Here is a 13,004-nt window from a genome sequence, read left to right on the forward strand (position 1 = left end):
CCAGGAGACATTTAACTCATGTCTGGGGACAGTTTTGATGGTGTGACTGGCATTTAGTGGGCGGGGGCCAGGGACCTGCTGGATGTCCTGTGACGCACGGGCTGGCCCCACACAAGGAATTTCAGGGCTCCAGTGTCAGCAAGGCCTGCAGTGAGGCACGCTGGCCTAAGAGAAAAGAAGAAAGGGTTCTTTGTTTTTTTCTCTTCCTGCATCACAGCTTTGTAGGAGGAGCAGGGTGTTTCTACTCCGATAACTGATAACCTTGGAAAATCAAAATCTAGGCCGGGTGCAGTGGCTAACACCTATAATCCTCATGCTTTGGGAGGCCAAGGCGGGAGGATTGCTTGAACCCAGGAGTTCAAGGCTGCAGTGAGCTATGATTTCAGCATTGCACTCCAGCCTGGGTGACAGAGAGACTCTGTCCCTAAAAATACATACATACATACATACATTGAGAACTTCAAGGAAAGATGAAGGTTCAGGTGGCCACCACTTTTCACAGGGGAAGGAGAGAGTGAAATCTTTATTGGAAAATCCTGTGTGTCAGGAATGTACTAATTACTAAGCATAATTACCGGCTGTGGCCAGCTCCCAGCCCACCCAGCGCGGTCTTCCCATCTGCTTGCAAGGTTGTGCTGGCTTTTAGGGAAGATTCTTTTCTTCATTTCTCCTATGCTGTTCATGTTTACATCCTTCTTTGGTGACAGGCAGGACTAGGGTCTCATGGGAAGGGTGAGTTTTTGGGGGAGCCAAGGGGAAAGCACGGGGAGGGGAATGGGGTGCTGGAAACCGAGCTCACTGGCTTCATGAAGGTGCTTCACCTTGATCTCTATCCTTCTCACTAGGAGTGCATTCATAGCATTCTTTCTGCAAATTCTGAAGGTCGAATGAAATGGAAATTGCTGGAAAACTGCCAAGAGCCTCATTAGAGCTAGTGGCATGTACTTTGTGTATTTTGTAGGGGGTGTGGAGATGCGACACCCAGCACCCCCAGGAGGGATCTGCTGCTCTAACTGCTGAGGGCGGGGCTGTCAGGTTCTGTCTCTGCGGGGGCGTCACTGCCGCTGCGCTCACCCCTCCCTGGGGTGGCCACCTCCCAGGGCTAATTGCAGGTACGAGAGGACTCTGTGGCATCACATCACCCCAGGCCTCCCTTCACAGGGCCTGTGTCTCCTTTTGACGTGTCCCTCTCCCCAGCACTCCACAGGTGCTCGTGCCTGACAGGCATCCGTCACCTGGAGCCATCTCAGTGTGGGGCAGGGAATAGGGTACTCATGAGGCTCAACTCTCTCAGCATCCAAGGGCTTCTGGAAGGGACTGAATGTCAGACTGACTGACAAAAACAAGCCACCAAGGAATGAAAATGTCGAAGCCATTGGACACAGAGCCCTGGAAGCTGCTGAGACGGCATGTTTGGTTGGGGCTTTCTCCTGTGCTGATGATTCATATCAGGCCATATATTTCCTGGCTGTGCTTCCCCGACAAGATGAAGTGCATTCCTGACACACAGAACTTTCCAATAAAGATTTCATTGTCTCCTTCCCCTGTGAAAAGTGATGAGTGAACTTGATATTTCTCTGTTCAACCTTCATCAATAAAAAATGTTTCTGGTTGGGTTATTCCTGTTGATTCTTAATGAAGTGGCGTTTTATGAGGTGCCATTCAGTCCTGAACTTCAGAAAGAGCCAGGGATCTTTGGCATGCTAAAGTGGATGCTTTAAACTTGGAAATGTATATTAATGGCTGTATGCATACATAACACGGGAGGTAAATATGCAGTTATCAGGGATTTAATACACCTCACCCCGAAAAGGATATATCACACATTAAAGTGTAATTACCTGCTGGAAATAGAAATAGACGACCCGCCAGACCAGATTTATCACCCGGACTCACATACATCAGCCACTGAACCAGATCTAGCACCCGTCGACTCTGACAGATCGCCGCCCCACCCAGACACAAAGCAACTGATTTATCCACAGCACCAGTATACTCAGTCGGTGACCACCCTTTGACTGGCATATATTGTCACCTAGTGAAAAATACCTTTGTGACAAATCACACTGGCTGAAAGTGAAATCCACTGTACAGTATGTTTAACTCAGCCAGGGTTGCCTGGAATGGGCGGGGGGTAGTGGGGGGTGTTGGCTGGCCTGGCTCTCAGGGCCCTGGCAGGAGGCTGGTCGTGGTGTGGGGAGAGGTGGCCCCCAGTTCATAAGTCGGTCAGCAATGGTGCATGGCACGCGCCAACCGCAGCTCCCTGCAGATGCCTCCCAGGACCATGGATGAGGCTGTCTCAGAGCTGGCTGCATCCCCCTGCAGACCAGAGGTGGCTCCCTTGCTGGCTGTGGGGCCCAAGGGCAGGAGGCCGCTGCAGAGGGGAGCAGGTTTCACCGTGTGCCTTGATGAGCTCAGCCTATGCGACTCCTTTTCTTTAACCTTCCGGGACCATTCTGCGTGGGGTGTGGGAGGGGTAGGGAGCTGCCCTTCTGTGCGTGTCCCTAGGGTTGCTCTCAGAGGCCTTCGTCCTCACAGGCCATCCTTGGTTACCCTCTAATTTCCAGGGGGATGTGCGCACAGATGCCCATGCGCAGGTGTGTGTGTGTAGTGAATGTGTGTGCTGTGTTTGTGTGTGAGGTGATGGTGGTGGTAGTGTGTGTGTTAGTGTGTGTATCTGCGGTGCGTGTGTGGTTAATGTGTATGCCTGGTGTGTATGTGTATGTGTGTGAGCTGGTGTGTGTATACCTGTGTGTGTGTGGTTAATGTGTTGTTCATGTATGAGGTGATGGTGGTAGTAGTGTGTGTGTATGCATCTGGTGTGTGTACGGTTAGTGTGTGAGTTGGTGTGTGTGTGGTTAATGTGTGTTGTTTGCGTGTGAGGTGATGGTGCTGGTAGTGTGTATGTTACAGTGTGCATCTGGTGTGTGTGTGTGCGTGTGTGGTTAGTGTGTGGGTTAGTGTATGTGTGTGAGTTGGTGTGTGTATGCATGTGTGTGTGGTTAGTGTGTGTTGTGTTTGTGTGTGAGGTGATGGTCGTAGTGTGCACATTAGTGTGTGCATCTGGTGTGTGTGGGAGGTTAGTGTGTGTTAGTGTGTATGTCTGGTGTGTGTGTATGTGAGTTGGTGTGTGTATGTGTGTGGTTAGTGTGTGTTGCGTTTGTGTGTGAGGTGATGGGGGTGGTAGTGTGTATGTTAGTGTATGCATCTGGTGTGTGTTTGTGGTGTGTGTATGTGTGTGAGCTGGGGTGTGTGTGTATACCAGGTAGTATTTGCTTCAGGCTGTAGGTTTACATGGACTGCTGAGCCTGAGCTAGGACTTGAGGAATGTGGACCAGGGAGCTAGAGGCTTCAGTAGGAAGTACTTCTTTATTTTACAGTCAGAGAAACTGTGTTCTGAAGAGAGTAGTGATTTGGAGAACCAAGCTCTCCTGAGTCTCAGCCCAGTGGAGAGGCCACTCTCCACCGAGTATCACCTGAGTCTTCCAGATGTATGCAGTAGGTGTGGCTCATTACTGCAGCAGCAGGTGAGAAATGTGGTGTTCCACAAGGCTGCTGGAAGACAGATAACTGTTTTTTGCACCAACTGAGCCTAAAGCTGCATTTAATTCCAGGCTCTGTCAGTTAGAAGTGAGGTATGCAGAAGGTGCCAGCATTTGAAACTTGATGGATGAAAGAAGGTCATTAAGGAACACAAACTTCAAAGTTAATTTGCCACCGTTTTTTTTTTCCACAACACTTGCCTTTACCATTATGTATAGAAAGGGGCAGGGGGTCTGTTCCCACTCCCACCATAAGACTTGAGCACCCACAACCAGTGACTCTGTCTTTGCCTCTAACAAATTGATTGGGGGGAGGGGAGGGGACATCATGGGGAGGTAACCCAGCTGGGAACGAATCACACACATTTCTGTGCTGTGGGCTCAGGGAGGCAGCAGGAGAGTAATATAAAGATCTTGCTTCCAGTCCTGGTTATGCCACAGTCTAAAGTCTGTCACAGACAAACAAGACAAAGAGAGGAGATGAAGGAAGCTGCTGACTGCATTTGGGAGACATCCAAAGAGGGTGCGTGACAGAGGACAACAGGACTGTGATGTGCTGCTGGAGAAAATTCAAAATTAGGAATGGGGAAATAAAAGGAAATGAGACTGTCCCAAATGAAAAGACAAGACAGGTATGTGGGAAGGTATGCCCTATAATAGCAAAGAGGGTGAAATGAAAAGACAATTGGGGCATCGCCTAAATTTCAGCACCATCATCATCACCATCATCACCATAATCACCATCACCAGTATCATCATCACCATCTTCATCATCACCACCATCACCATCACTATCATCACCATCACCACTATCATCATCACCATCACTATCATCATCACCATCACCACTATCACCATCATCATCATCACCATCATCACCATCATATCATCATCATCATCATCACTACCATCACCATCACCACTATCACCATCATCACCATCATCACCATCACCACTATCATCACTATCATAATCATCACCATCATTATCACCATCGTCATCACTATCACCATTGTCACCATCATCACTATCACCATCACCATCATCACCATCACCACCATCATCATTACTATTGCCATCATTGTCACCATCATATCATCATCACCACCATCATCACTATTGTCATCATCACCACCATCACCATCATCACTGTCATCACCATCATTGTCACCATGATCATCATCACCATCATCACCATCACCACCATCATCACCAACATCATCACTATTACCATCGTCACTATGATTGTCACCATCATCGTCATTACTATCATCACCATCACCACCGTCATATCACCATCATTGTCACCATCATCATCATCACAATCACCATAATCATCATCACCACCATCATCACCAACATCATTACTATTACCATCTTCATCACCATCATTATCACCATCATCATCACTATCATCACCATCATCATCATCACCATCACCATTATCATTATGACCACCATCATCACTGTCATCAGTATCGTCACCACCATCATTATCATCACCACCATCACCATCATCATCACCATCATTATCATCACTATCATCATCACTACCATCATCATCATCACCATCATTATTATCACCATCATCAACATCATCATCATCATCACCATCACCAACACCATCATCACCACCACCATCACCAACACCAACATCACCACCATCATCACCAACACCATCACCACCACCATCATCATCATCACCGTCATCACAATCAGCAGCATCATTATTCTTACCTTCAACACCAGCACCATCATCATCCTTACTTGTGCAGAACATTGAAGGTTACAAAGTAGTTTCACAGTCAGAATGTAATCAATTTGCATGACCTTCAAGGCGTGGTTTATTATTCTTATTTTATCAGCGGAATAATGAGGCTCAGGAAGATCAGAGCCTAGGCCATCTGATTTCAAGTATGGCAAAAATGAGTGATCTAGAGAACATAACGTAGAACCTGGAAGGCCCACGATGGGCCAATCAGGCCACATGTGGCTCTCAGCTGCAGGCATCCTCTGAAAGGCATGGTCCCACCCACAGGTGGTCTATGGAACCTGGAGCCACTAGTCATGGGAGCTGACTGGGCCTGGACAACCCATGACAATCTCTAATCTCAGGTCAGAAATGAGAAAACAGTAAGGAAAGGGGGGACAGGACTTCGTGAAAGTGATAGAAGGACCCATGCAAACTTCAATTGCTACTGAAATAAAAAGAAGCAAAGAAAAGATCATGGTTGCTATGAATAGAAGTGCATCACCCCAGGATTTTCCAATTTGGACAGTTTTCCAGAACCATAAAATGGAGATAATAGTACCTGTTTCACCAGGTTGTCAAGAAGATAATATATGTAAAGTGCTTGAAACAATGATAATAGCTCATGGTAAGAGCTCAACCAATGTTAGATGCTGTTCTTGTTGCTCTCTTCCCCCTTCCTCCCTTTTTTCCCTCCTTTTCACTTTTTCCTTTCCTCTCCCTTCTCCCCCTTCTCACCCTCCTTCTCCTTCTCCTCCCCCTCCCCTCATCTCCTCCTCCTCCTCCTCATTTTTTCCTCTTATTCTTGGCCAGGCTGGGGTGCTGGGACAGAGCAGGGGAGTGGCCATTGCTGTTGGTGGCTGTGCGGTACCCAGGAAGCTGAGTGCAGGAGGCCAGCTTGTCTTCCCACTTATAACCAAGGGCTCCACTCACCCCGGGCCCACAGGCTGCTCCTCTAATGTCCACTGGTTGGAAAGGCAGAGAGGGCTTTTCCCAGGCCCAAGACCTCCATGTGGAGAGGGCCCTCAGTCTTCTTCCCTGGGGGTAACTGAAAAGTGATGTGATGTTCTCCCCGCCATCTTCCTGGATAAATATTTAATAATAATGGAGGAGGCAGGTATCTTCCTATGCTTCCTGTTAGGAGAAAACCGCTTTCCACATCTGCACCTTGGGGCTACTTCTGAACCAAGCTGCTTTTCTGAAGACTGGTTCCAGTTTGGTCATTTGGAGCCCAGATCTTTTTGCTCAAAGATCCATTGTTCCCAGTGATGCTTACCTGCTGACGGTCTTCCCCATAGACAGTGCAGCAGAGCTGCGGGAAGCATAGTCCTGGCCTGAGTTTGTGGACTTGGGGATGAAAGAATTGTTTCTTTTAATGGGTACGGGGCCAGCTCAAACACAGTTTTAAAAAATTTCTGCGTGTGTATTCTTTCTAATTTATTTATTTTATTATTATTATTTTTTGAGACAGGGTCTCTCTCTGTTGCCCAGGGTGGAGTGACGTGGTGCGATCTTGGCTCACTGCAATCTCTGCCTCCCGGGTTCAAGCGTTTCTCTTGCCTCAGCCTCCCGAGTAGATTACAGGCATGTGCCACCGTGGCTGGCTAATTTTTGTGTTCTTAGTAGAGACAGGGTTTCACTATGTTGGCCAGGCTGGTCTCCAACTCCTGACCTGAAGTGATTCTCCCAAAGTGCTGGATTACAGGTGTGAAACACCATGGCTGCCCTAATTTCTTTTTTTATTAATACAGCTTATTTGTAAGATCAGTTTTAGATTTCAGAAAAATCCAGCAGAAAGGACAGAGCATTCCTATATAAGCCCCACCCCTAGTTTCCCTTATTACTAATATATTAATATTATGTAATATTATATTATCCAATAATATAATAATTATGCAATATAATAATTGCATTCATGTGGCACATTTGTTACAATTGGTGGGCTAACATTGATACATTATTATTAACTAAAGTTTACAGTTTACATTGGAGTTAACTCTCGGTGTTGTACATTCTATGGGTTTAGACAAATGTATCCACCATTATAGTGTCATATGGGACAGTTTCACTCCCCTAAAAATCCCATGGGCTCCACCTATACCCCTCCCTCCCTCCGCCAACCCCTGGCAACCATTGATCCTTTTACAGTCTCCATAGTTTTGCCTTTTCCAGACTGCCATAAGGTTGAAATCATACAGTATGTAGTCTTTTGAGATTGGCCTCCTTCCCTCGGCAATATGCATTTAAGTTTCCTCTATGTGTTTTCAGGTCTTGACAGCTCACTTTTTTATTTTTTTAAGACAGGCTGGAGTACAGTGGCACGATCTCGGCTCACTGCAACCTCTGCCTCCTAGGTTCAAACGATTCTTCTGCCTCAGCCTCCTGAGGAGCTGGGACCATGGGTGTGCACCACCACACCTGGCTAATTTTTGTATCTTTTTTTTTTTTTTTGAGACAGAGTCTCATTCTATCGCCCAGGCTGGAGTGAAATTTTTGTATTTTTAGTGGTGATGGGGTTTCACCATGTTGGCCAGGCTGGTCTTGAACTCCTGACCACAAGTGATCCACCTGCCTCCACCTCCCAAAGTGCTGGGATTACAGGAATGAGCCACCTCACCCAGCCAACGAGTCACTTTTGTTTTAGTGCAGAATAATATTCTGTTGTTTGGATGTGACACAGTATATTTAACCATTCACCCACCAAAGGACATCTTGACTGCTTCCAAGTATTGGCAATTATGAAGAAAGCTGCTATAAATGTTCATGTGCAGGTTTTTATGGGCCTAAGTTTTCACTCATTTGGGCAAATACCAAGGAGTGAGATTGCTGGATCATATGGTAAGAGTATGTTTGGTTTTATACGAAACTGTCAAACTGTCTTCCAAAGTGGCTGTATCGTTTTGCATTCCCACCAGCAATGAATGAGAGTTCCTGTTCCTCCACACCCTCCCCAGCATTTGGTAATGTCAGTGTTCTGATTTTTGGCCATTCTGATAGGTGTGTAGTAGCGTCTCATTGTTGCCAAAGAATCTAGATGAAGTTCTCATTCTAATCATTTTATCTCTTTCCTCGCAGCCCATCTGACCTTGTAGCCCACTCTTCTCCTGCCTAACACTGTCTTAGAACCCTCAGGGTACCTTTCGTATCCACCCATCCCACTCTGGCACTCCACCCAGGCTGGTGTCACGAGATGTGTCCCGTGTTCCAGGTAGCTACTTCTCCCCATCTACCTCCCCATTCACCCCCATTGTCACAGTTGTTGAGGAGGCTTAGAGAAAAGGTGCTCAATTGTCCACTTAACAGAGGCGTGAGACTGACTCACAACCCCTGAATTCTTTAGACATTTGCATTTTGAAAATATTAATCTCTCATTTGTTCTGAATTTTGCTGCTAAAGACCCAAATTAATTTAAAACCAGAATCCCTAGATCTCTTAATCTCTTCTTCACCTGTAAAAATGACCCTATCAGACTCTAAGGATTAATTTCTAAAGTCTTATCTGACCAAAAGGATTAAACGTGAGAAAGGGAATGGAATGAAGAGAACAGTGTCGGCAGTGGTCGGGGTGGTGAGTGTCTGCCACAGAGGGAGGAGATCGCTCTTGCTTTTCAATTTCCTCCCACCTTTCACTTCTGAAATGTCGGAGTCTCAAAAAGCTCCTCTGAATTTTATTTTCAAGCCCACAGAGTCTCCCTGGCAGCAGGATAGGGAGGCCTAGGGATGGGAAGGGCACAGAGGTACTGCAGCCCCTGCGTAGATGTCTGACTGGTAAATTGGGGGCTTACAAGGGACCTTTGGTAATTCAGCCCCTCTTATGAAAGACTCCACTGGAGAGCCAGTGCCAGTGCTCCCAGCCTGCCTGTAACATGCCTGGTAGTTCTCAAATCTGCTGCGCAATCCAGCCACCCGGAGCGGGGGTGGAGGCAGCTTGTTAGAAATTTAGTGTGTAGGGTCTCACCCCCAGAGGGTCTGATTCTGTGAGACTGGGACCCAGAAATCAGGACTGTTTTTTTTTTTTTTTTTTTTGTGACAGGGTCTGCGTCATCTAGGCTGGAGTGCAGTGGCACAATCATGGCTCTCTGCAGCCTTGACCTCCTGGGGCTCAAGTGATCCCCGCACCTTAGTACCTGAGTAGCTGGGACTACAGGCGTGCTCCACCATGCCTGGTTAACTTTTTTTTTTTGAGAGGTGGGGTTTTGCTATGTTGCCCAGGCTGGTCTTGAACTCCTGAGCTCAAACGATCCCACCTTCTCAGTCTCCCAAAGTGCTGGGATTACAGACACCCGGCCTCAGAAATGGAAACTTTTGCCAAGCAATACAGGTGATTCTGATACAGGGCCATTTTATGGACAAAGAAACCAAGTTGAAATAGTGGCCTAGGGAGTCACAGCTGGTCATGCTGTCAGGATCCGCACTTGAACCTTGGTCTGTTAAGTTCCACGGCCTGGTTCCTTCCACTGGGTCATTCTGCCTCTCTGTTGAATCAATACTGGACTAACCTTCATAATTGGCACCTCAAGGAAGCAAGGAGAGTGTATGGGGCTTGGTATGTTCCCAGCTATGCGGTGCTCTGCACATGTGATCTCATGTCAGCCTCACGCCATGCTGCAGGGTTGTCTGGTGTGATATTTGCACTGTCCCTGTTTTATGAATGAGCAGGTTTGAGGGCCAGAGAAGGAAAATTATTGGCTCAAGGTCACCCAGCCAGAGAATGGCAGAGTCAGCATGACTGTGATTCAAGACAACCTTCCTCTTTTTATCACATGGGACAGCTAGTGGATGTTGATGTTGTCACCTCCCCAGGGGTCCCCTCAGGTCTCTTTCCTGTGACTTCCATGGCTATGCCATTGTCTCTGGTGTTTGTGGTAGGAGCCTGGAGAACATCTGGGCACAGTGCAGCTCCTGTTTTCAGAGCGTTCAGGGCCTTCTGCAGGTGACATTCCTAAATTTATGGAGTCCCCTTCATCTGCCTCCCTCCTCATTTCCTTCTGGGTTCTGGAGGTCATAAAGTAGCCTCTTTCCAGGCCACAAGGATGGTGATATTTTACCAAGGCTGCTTCTTGGATCTTCCTCTTTGCGTGTTAGATTGTTCTTTTACCTTAAAGTGGAGAGCACATTCCGGGAAGGTACATATATTTTTTTCCAATTGATTTCTTGTCAGGTCTAACAAGATCAATCAAATCATATGGCCAATAAAACTGATTTAGCACTCATAAAGTCCCATGACATCTCATATGTGCTGAGAATGAATGACAAGGAGGCAAAACTGCTGGTCACAGGAGAATGCTGTATCCATGTGCTCAGTGGCCAAGGCTCCCTTCGCACCCAACAGAAAAATGCCAGCCAGACAGAGGCAGGCAGCCCCTCGGGTGCTGGTGGGAAGCCATGCCCACCAGAGTGGCACCAGGAAAGACCCCATCTTCGAGCTAGGAGGGGAAGAAAGCAGCAACTACAGCCTGAGGGTGCCACTAGAAAGATGGAAAACCAGAAATGTCCAGAGAAAATATAACTCAGAAACTTGAAACTGTCCATTTTGATCTTGTATTGGGAAGTTCTGTTGCTCACCCCCATCCACTGTGTATTAGTCTGTTTTCACGCTGCTGATATAGGCATACCCAAGACTGGGTAATTATAAAGGAAAAGAGGTTTAATGGACTCACAGTTCCACGTGGCTGGGGAGGCCTCACAATCATGGCCGAAGGTGAAAGGCACATCTTACATGGCAGCAGGCAAGAGAATGAGGACCAAGTGAAAGGGATTTCCCCTTATAAAACCAGAAGATCTCGTGAGACTTATTCACTACCACAAGAACAGTATGGGGGAAACTGCCCCGTGATTCAATTATCTCCCACCAGGTCCCTCCCACACCACATGGGAATTAAGGAGCTACAATTCAAGATGAGATTTGGGTGGGGACACAGCCAAACTATATCACGCTGTCTAATTAATAAGTGTGCTCAGATGGCTAGGATTGGACTTCATGTCCTGGCCCTTCTTGGGTCATTGCTGCTCTGGAGCTGGCTCTCAGATAGGCCCAAAGGATCCTCCCATAGGAATTTGAAAGTGGGCACTTAAGAGACTGAGCCAAGAGTGGAGGAACAGAGGAGAAGCCTGTGCTTGCACGGTAGCTCGTCTCATTAATGGGAGTCACTAGGCTGAAGGGCATAGAATCCTTTGGCTGAGGTCCCTAGAAAGACCCCTGTGCCTATTTCTCCAGCTACTTTGGGGATCCCTGAAACCTGTACCCTACAATAAATTATATCCCAGACAACCAAATGAAATCAGATTTCTTTGAGGGAATGATTTGTCCCAGTTCATAGAAATCTTGGAAGTGAGAAGTTTTATGTAAAGTGAGCTTTAGAGACTGTGTGGCCGTAGCATTGCTGATTTGTGGGCTGCAGAAGTATTTCTTGTAGGCTGCCCTTTAACAATTTTAAATATTTTTAGGTGTTCATGTAGACTCTCCAGTTTACCCCAGTCGCTACCACTCCCTCTTGTCTGACCCCTTGTCTACATCACACAGTGTCATTCCTTGCTGGCCCCTGAGGACATTCAGCTGGTGACTCCGGATTGAGCCCAACCCTCTGACTTTATAGAGAGGTGCAGTCACTTACCCAAAGCTACACAGGGGTTAGCATGGCAGGGGCAAGAGCTAAGATTTTTCTAACTTCCAGGAAGAGTGGAAATGGAATGCCAGCCTTCCGAAAGAACCTGTGATATGGACGCTGTTGTCAAACATACATTGATTGAATCCCTAATATGTGCACTGGTAGGTGCTGGAAATACAACGTGGACAAGACCAAGACCTTGATCTGGTGGGGCTCACATTCTCGTGGAGAGAGACAGATCGTGTTCTATTAAGCAGTAGTTGGCATGAAGAAGAAAAAGAAAGCATGGTGGGAGATGGAGCATGGAGACAGTGCTAGTTTGCACAGGGGGTTCTTGGGGAAGTGCTGACGCAGGTGAGGGATGAGCAGTTGGACAACTTGGGGATGAGCATCCAGGTTGAGGGATGGGACAAAGGACCTGGTGGACAAATCAACCTGGGGGTTTGAGAAACAGCAAGAGGAAGAGGGAGGGGCCAGGTGCAATGGCTCACACCTGTAATCCCAGCATGTTGGGAGGCTGAGGCGGGCAGATCACTTGACCCCAGGAGTTTGAGACCAGCCTGGGCAATACAGTGAGACCTCGTCTCAGTAACAATAACAACAACAACAACAACAACAAAAAAAAAAAAAAAAAAAAAAAAAAAAAGAAGAGGGAGGGCAACGTGTGCAGGTGTTCCAGGCCAAGGTAAAACTTTTAGCTCTGTTCCCAAGTGGCTTGAGAAGCTTCTGGAGGGTTTGAACAGAAAGGTGAGTTCATTGCGCTTCTGATCGGACAGCATCATTCGGGCTGGTGTGGTGGTGGAAGAGAGCAGGCCACGGTCAGGTCAGGCGAGGGGCCAGTGCGGGGCCACCGCAGTGCTGCAGGTCAGAGCAGCAGCCACAGAGGCTGTGGGAGGGGTGCTGCCTGCTTAATGGAGCTTCACAATGCACATTTGTATCTTAACAGCTTCCAGAAGCCTCCACTTAACAATGATGATAACCAGCACCACAAACCCTGCATTTCCCAAATTATGACACCCTTTCCCCCCCCATTATTACAATTGATATCCTGCAAAACTGATTTCTGGAAAACACAATTTGGCAAACTCTACTCCTCTTTCTGCTC

The 13,004-nt window shown here is 47.3% G+C and overlaps 1 protein-coding gene across 1 annotated transcript in view; it reads left to right on the plus strand.

Moving 5' to 3' along the window:
* ACTR3B (actin related protein 3B) overlaps window positions 1–13,004 on the plus strand; it is a 991,923-nt gene that overhangs the window by 151,648 nt on the left and 827,271 nt on the right. The gene's annotated exons all lie outside the window — the stretch shown is intronic.

Source organism: Pan troglodytes, chromosome 6 (assembly GCF_028858775.2).
Source record: "Pan troglodytes isolate AG18354 chromosome 6, NHGRI_mPanTro3-v2.0_pri, whole genome shotgun sequence".
Taxonomy (NCBI): Eukaryota; Metazoa; Chordata; class Mammalia; order Primates; family Hominidae; genus Pan; species Pan troglodytes.